Source organism: Phalangium opilio, unplaced genomic scaffold (genome assembly GCF_054372755.1).
Source record: "Phalangium opilio isolate 3A_F unplaced genomic scaffold, DU_Popi_V2 ptg000061l_1, whole genome shotgun sequence".
Lineage (NCBI taxonomy): Eukaryota > Metazoa > Arthropoda > Arachnida > Opiliones > Phalangiidae > Phalangium > Phalangium opilio.
Window position 1 is genome coordinate 8,467,501 of NW_028324178.1, and position 5,000 is coordinate 8,472,500.

The window sequence follows — 5,000 nt, forward strand, 5'->3', positions numbered from 1 at the left end:
ATTAATCTTAGGAAACAAAGTAGGCTGACAGATGTGGGATTCGAACCCACTACCCCGAATAAACTGGTGCCTTAAACCAGCGCCTTAGACCACTCAGCCACTCTACCTGGAAACAAAAGTCACCTCAGACTAATAAGCAAAAGCTTCATATTATTAATCCTAGAAAACAAAATAGGCTGATAGATGTGTGATTCGAGCCCACGCCCCCGAATAGACTGGTGCCTTAAACCAGCGTCTTAGACCACTCGGCCACTCTACCTGGAAACAAAAGTCACCTCAGACTAATAAGCAAAAGCTTCATATTATTAATCCTAGAAAACAAAATAGGCTGATAGACGTGGGATTCGAACCCACGCCCCCGAAGAGACTGGTGCCTTAAACCAGCGCCTTAGACCACTCGGCCACTCTACCTGGAAACATCAGACACCTCAGACTAATAAGCAAGAGCTTCATATTATTAATCTTAGGAAACAAAGTAGGCTGACAGATGTGGGATTCGAACCCACTACCCCGAATAAACTGGTGCCTTAAACCAGCGCCTTAGACCACTCAGCCACTCTACCTGGAAACAAAAGTCACCTCAGACTAATAAGCAAAAGCTTCATATTATTAATCTTAGGAAACAAAGTAGGCTGACAGATGTGGGATTCGAACCCACTACCCCGAATAAACTGGTGCCTTAAACCAGCGCCTTAGACCACTCAGCCACTCTACCTGGAAACAAAAGTCACCTCAGACTAATAAGCAAAAGCTTCATATTATTAATCCTAGAAAACAAAATAGGCTGATAGATGTGTGATTCGAGCCCACGCCCCCGAATAGACTGGTGCCTTAAACCAGCGTCTTAGACCACTCGGCCACTCTACCTGGAAACAAAAGTCACCTCAGACTAATAAGCAAAAGCTTCATATTATTAATCCTAGAAAACAAAATAGGCTGATAGATGTGGGATTGGAACCCACGCCCCCGAAGAGGCTGGTGCCTTAAACCAGCGCCTTAGACCACTCGGCCAATCTACCTGGAAACGAAAGTCACCTCAGACTAATAAGCAAGAGCTTCAAATTATTAATCTTAGGAAACAAAGTAGGCTGACAGGTGTGGGATTCGAACCCACTACCCCGAATAAACTGGTGCCATAAAACCAGCGCCTTAGACCAGTCCACTCGGCCACTCTACCTGGAAACAAAAGTCACCTCAGACTAATAAGCAAAAGCTTCATATTATTAATCCTAGAAAACAAAATAGGCTGATAGATGTGGAATTCGAGCCCACGCCCCCGAATAGACTGGTGCCTTAAACCCGCGCCTTAGACCACTCGGCCACTCTACCTGGAAACAAAAGTCACCTCAGACTACTAAGCAAAAGCTTCATATTATTAATCCTAGAAAACAAAATAGGCTGATAGACGTGGGATTCGAACCCACGCCCCCGAAGAGACTGGTGCCTTAAACCAGCGCCTTAGACCACTCGGCCACTCTTCCTGGAATCTTAAGTCACCTCAGACTAATAAGCAAAAGCTTCATATTATTAATCCTAGGAAACAAAGTGGGCTTATAGATGTGGGATGCGAACCCACGCCCCGAAGGGAATGGTGCCTTAAACCAGCGCCCTGGACCACTTGGCCACTCTACCTGGAAACAAAAGTCACCTCAGACTAATGAGCAAAAGCTTCATATTATTAATCTTAGGAAAAAAAGTAGGCTGACAGAGGTGGGATTCGAACCCACGCCCCCGAAGAGACTGGTGCCTTAAACCAGCGCCATAGACCACTCGGCCACTCTACCTGGAAACAAAAGTCACCTCAGACTAATAAGCAAAAGCTTCATATCATTAATCCTAGAAAACAAAATAGGCTGATAGATGTGGGATTGGAACCCACGCCCCCGAAGAGACTGTTGCCTTAAACCAGCGCCTTAGACCACACGGCCACTCTACCTGGAAACATCAGACACCTCAGACTAATAAGCAAAAGCTTCATACTATTAATCTTAGGAAACAAAGTAGGCTGACAGAGGTGGGATTCGAACCCACGGCCCCGAATAAACTGGTGCCTTAAACCAGCGCCTTAGACCACTCGGCCACTCTACCTGGAAACAAAAGTCACCTCAGACTAATAAGCAAAAGCTTCATATTATTAATCCTAGAAAACAAAATAGGCTGATAGATGTGGGATTGGAACCCACGCCCCCGAAGAGGCTGGTGCCTTAAACCAGCGCCTTAGACCACTCGGCCAATCTACCTGGAAACGAAAGTCACCTCAGACTAATAAGCAAGAGCTTCAAATTATTAATCTTAGGAAACAAAGTAGGCTGACAGGTGTGGGATTCGAACCCACTACCCCGAATAAACTGGTGCCATAAAACCAGCGCCTTAGACCAGTCCACTCGGCCACTATACCTGGAAACAAAAGTCACCTCAGACTAATAAGCAAAAGCTTCATATTATTAGTCCTAGAAAACAAAATAGGCTGATAGACGTGGGATTCGAACCCACGCCCCCGAAGAGACTGGTGCCTTAAACCAGCGCCTTAGACCACTCGGCCACTCTTCCTGGAATCTTAAGTCACCTCAGACTAATAAGCAAAAGCTTCATATTATTAATCCTAGGAAACAAAGTAGGCTTATAGATGTGGGATGCGAACCCACGCCCCGAAGGGAATGGTGCCTTAAACCAGCGCCCTGGACCACTTGGCCACTCTACCTGGAAACAAAAGTCACCTCAGACTAATAAGCAAAAGCTTCATATTATTAATCTTAGGAAAAAAAGTAGGCTGACAGAGGTGGGATTCGAACCCACGCCCCCGAAGAGACTGGTGCCTTAAACCAGCGCCATAGACCACTCGGCCACTCTACCTGGAAACAAAAGTCACCTCAGACAAATAAGAAAAAGCTTCATACTATTAATCTTAGGAAACAAAGTAGGCTGACAGAGGTGGGATTCGAACCCACGGCCCCGAATAAACTGGTTCCTTAAACCAGCGCCTTAGACCACTCGGCCACTCTACCTGGAAACAAAAGTCACCTCAGACTAATAAGCAAAAGCTTCATATCATTAATCCTAGAAAACAAAATAGGCTGATAGATGTGGGATTGGAACCCACGCCCCCGAAGAGACTGGTGCCTTAAACCAGCGCCATAGACCACTCGGCCACTCTACCTGGGAACAAAAGTCACCTCAGACTAATAAGCAAAAGCTTCATATTATTAATCCTAGAAAACAAAATAGGCTGATAGATGTGGGATTGGAACCCACGCCCCCGAAGAGATTGGTGCCTTAAACCAGCGCCTTAGACCACTCGGCCAATCTACCTGGAAACGAAAGTCACCTCAGACTAATAAGCAAGAACTTCATATTATTAATCTTAGGAAACAAAGTAGGCTGACAGATGTGGGATTCGAACCCACTACCCCGAATAAACTGGTGCCTTAAACCAGCGCCTTAGACCAGTCCACTCGGCCACTCTACCTGGAAACAAAAGTCACCTCAGACTACTAAGCAAAAGCTTCATATTATTAATCCTAGAAAACAAAATAGGCTGATAGACGTGGGATTCGAACCCACGCCCCCGAAGAGACTGGTGCCTTAAATCAGCGCCTTAGACCACTCGGCCACTCTTCCTGGAAACTTAAGTCACCTCAGACTAATAAGCAAAAGCTTCATATTATTAATCCTAGGAAACAAAGTAGGCTTATAGATGTGGGATGCGAACCCACGCCCCGAAGGGAATGGTGCCTTAAACCAGCGGCCTGGACCACTTGGCCACTCTACCTGGAAACAAAAGTCACCTCAGACTAATAAGCAAAAGCTTCATATTATTAATCTTAGGAAACAGAGTAGGCTGACAGATGTGGGATTCGAACCCACTACCCCGAATAAACTGGTGCCTTAAACCAGCGGCTTAGACCACTCCACTCGGCCACTCTACCTGGAAACAAAAGTCAACTCAGACTAATAAGCAAGAGCTTCATATTATTAATCTTAGGAAACAAAGTAGGCTGACAGATGTGGGATTCGAACCCACTACCCCGAATAAACTGTTGCCTTAAACCAGCGCCTTAGACCACTCCACTCGGCCACTCTACCAGGAAACAAAAGTCACCTCAGACTAATAAGCAAAAGCTTCATATTATTAATCCTAGAAAACAAAATAGGCTGATAGATTTGGGATTCGAGCCCACGCCCCCGAATAGACTGGTGCCTTAAACCCGCGCCTTAGACCACTCGGCCACTCTACCTGGAAACAAAAGTCACCTCAGACTACTAAGCAAAAGCTTCATATTATTAATCCTAGAAAACAGAATAGGCTGATAGACGTGGGATTCGAACCCACGCCCCCGAAGAGACTGGTGCCTTAAACCAGCGCCTTAGACCACTCGGCCACTCTTCCTGGAATCTTAAGTCACCTCAGACTAATAAGCAAAAGCTTCATATTATTAATCCTAGGAAACAAAGTAGGCTTATAGATGTGGGATGCGAACCCACGCCCCGAAGGGAATGGTGCCTTAAACCAGCGCCCTGGACCACTCGGCCACTCTACCTGGAAACAAAAGTCACGTCAGACTAATAAGCAAAGGCTTCATATTATTAATCCTAGGAAACAAAGTAGGCTTATAGATGTGGGATGCGGACCCACGCCCCGAAGGGAATAATGCCTTAAACCAGCGCCTTGGACCACTTGGCCACTCTACCCGAAAGCAAAAGTAAACTCAGTCTATTTAGCAAAAGCTTCATATTATTAATCGTAGAAAACAAACTCTGCTGATAGAGGTGGGATTCGAACCCACGCCCCCGAATAGACTGGTGCCTTAAACCAGCGTCTTAGACCACTCGGCCACTCTACCTGGAAACAAAAGTCACCTCAGACTAATAAGAAAAAGCTTCATACTATTAATCTTAGGAAACAAAGTAGGCTGACAGAGGTGGGATTCGAACCCACGGCCCCGAATAAACTGGTGCCTTAAACCAGCGCCTTAGACCACTCGGCCACTCTACCTGGAAAC

The 5,000-nt window shown here is 45.9% G+C and overlaps 13 non-coding genes across 13 annotated transcripts; all 13 read right to left on the reverse strand.

The window, feature by feature from the left end:
- Nucleotides 1-329: 329 nt before the first annotated feature.
- On the reverse strand, nucleotides 330-411 carry TRNAL-AAG (transfer RNA leucine (anticodon AAG)). Its single transcript has one exon. It is a non-coding gene; the product is annotated as a tRNA-Leu (tRNA).
- Nucleotides 412-937: 526 nt separating this feature from the next.
- On the reverse strand, nucleotides 938-1,019 carry TRNAL-AAG (transfer RNA leucine (anticodon AAG)). Its single transcript has one exon. It is a non-coding gene; the product is annotated as a tRNA-Leu (tRNA).
- Nucleotides 1,020-1,399: 380 nt separating this feature from the next.
- TRNAL-AAG (transfer RNA leucine (anticodon AAG)) lies at nucleotides 1,400-1,481 on the reverse strand. The gene has a single exon. It is a non-coding gene; the product is annotated as a tRNA-Leu (tRNA).
- Nucleotides 1,482-1,702: 221 nt separating this feature from the next.
- On the reverse strand, nucleotides 1,703-1,784 carry TRNAL-AAG (transfer RNA leucine (anticodon AAG)). The gene has a single exon. It is a non-coding gene; the product is annotated as a tRNA-Leu (tRNA).
- A 222-nt stretch (nucleotides 1,785-2,006) lies between these two features.
- On the reverse strand, nucleotides 2,007-2,088 carry TRNAL-AAG (transfer RNA leucine (anticodon AAG)). The gene has a single exon. It is a non-coding gene; the product is annotated as a tRNA-Leu (tRNA).
- Nucleotides 2,089-2,158: 70 nt separating this feature from the next.
- TRNAL-AAG (transfer RNA leucine (anticodon AAG)) lies at nucleotides 2,159-2,240 on the reverse strand. The gene has a single exon. It is a non-coding gene; the product is annotated as a tRNA-Leu (tRNA).
- A 228-nt stretch (nucleotides 2,241-2,468) lies between these two features.
- Nucleotides 2,469-2,550, reverse strand: TRNAL-AAG (transfer RNA leucine (anticodon AAG)). Its single transcript has one exon. It is a non-coding gene; the product is annotated as a tRNA-Leu (tRNA).
- Nucleotides 2,551-2,771: 221 nt separating this feature from the next.
- On the reverse strand, nucleotides 2,772-2,853 carry TRNAL-AAG (transfer RNA leucine (anticodon AAG)). Its single transcript has one exon. It is a non-coding gene; the product is annotated as a tRNA-Leu (tRNA).
- A 70-nt stretch (nucleotides 2,854-2,923) lies between these two features.
- TRNAL-AAG (transfer RNA leucine (anticodon AAG)) lies at nucleotides 2,924-3,005 on the reverse strand. Its single transcript has one exon. It is a non-coding gene; the product is annotated as a tRNA-Leu (tRNA).
- A 222-nt stretch (nucleotides 3,006-3,227) lies between these two features.
- On the reverse strand, nucleotides 3,228-3,309 carry TRNAL-AAG (transfer RNA leucine (anticodon AAG)). Its single transcript has one exon. It is a non-coding gene; the product is annotated as a tRNA-Leu (tRNA).
- Nucleotides 3,310-4,305: 996 nt separating this feature from the next.
- TRNAL-AAG (transfer RNA leucine (anticodon AAG)) lies at nucleotides 4,306-4,387 on the reverse strand. Its single transcript has one exon. It is a non-coding gene; the product is annotated as a tRNA-Leu (tRNA).
- A 372-nt stretch (nucleotides 4,388-4,759) lies between these two features.
- TRNAL-AAG (transfer RNA leucine (anticodon AAG)) lies at nucleotides 4,760-4,841 on the reverse strand. The gene has a single exon. It is a non-coding gene; the product is annotated as a tRNA-Leu (tRNA).
- Nucleotides 4,842-4,911: 70 nt separating this feature from the next.
- Nucleotides 4,912-4,993, reverse strand: TRNAL-AAG (transfer RNA leucine (anticodon AAG)). The gene has a single exon. It is a non-coding gene; the product is annotated as a tRNA-Leu (tRNA).
- Between the last annotated feature and the right edge of the window lie 7 nt (nucleotides 4,994-5,000).